Source organism: Fukomys damarensis, unplaced genomic scaffold, assembly GCF_012274545.1.
Source record: "Fukomys damarensis isolate Sample0158 unplaced genomic scaffold, DMR_v1.0_HiC HiC_scaffold_16, whole genome shotgun sequence".
Taxonomy (NCBI): domain Eukaryota; kingdom Metazoa; phylum Chordata; class Mammalia; order Rodentia; family Bathyergidae; genus Fukomys; species Fukomys damarensis.
In genome coordinates this window covers 129073486-129073887 of record NW_022900928.1, presented here as the reverse complement: position 1 = coordinate 129073887, position 402 = coordinate 129073486, and the positions used below count along the sequence as shown (strand labels likewise).

Sequence of the window (402 nt, the reverse complement as noted above, 5' to 3'; positions counted from 1 at the left end):
GCGTTTCACTGTTTTGTCACTATCAAAAGCTCCAGGGCCGGGGATTTAGTGGTTCTGCTGCCTTCCCGGCAAGTACAAGGTTCTGAGTTCAATCCCTGGTCCAAAAAAAAAAAGGCTTGCACATTGACCAGGACCTTTGGATTCAGGTATTTCATGGTGGACATAATTTGATCCATTTAAAATCCAGGATGAAAAAACAACAGAAGTCTTGTCCATCTAGAGGTTTTAATATATTTATTTGAAAACCAAGTTGTGAAAGAGTGCACTAAACAGTCATGTATTTTCTCTTCAGCCGGACTCAGGAGACGGGCTCTTCGGTCAGCGCAGAGGATAGGACTCATGCACAGAGGGCATCTTGGGAGGACCCTCCCAGGGGCTCCACACACACCGGGGCGAGGCCCT

The 402-nt window shown here is 47.0% G+C and overlaps 1 protein-coding gene across 1 annotated transcript in view; it reads right to left on the bottom strand.

Moving 5' to 3' along the window:
• Nucleotides 1-217: 217 nt before the first annotated feature.
• Psmd1 (proteasome 26S subunit, non-ATPase 1) overlaps nucleotides 218-402 on the bottom strand; it is a 96537-nt gene continuing 96352 nt past the window's right edge. Inside the window, exon 26 of the mRNA XM_010608151.2 lies at nucleotides 218-400. The gene's annotated coding sequence lies outside the window, so the exon portion shown is untranslated. The remainder of the gene's footprint in view (nucleotides 401-402) is intronic.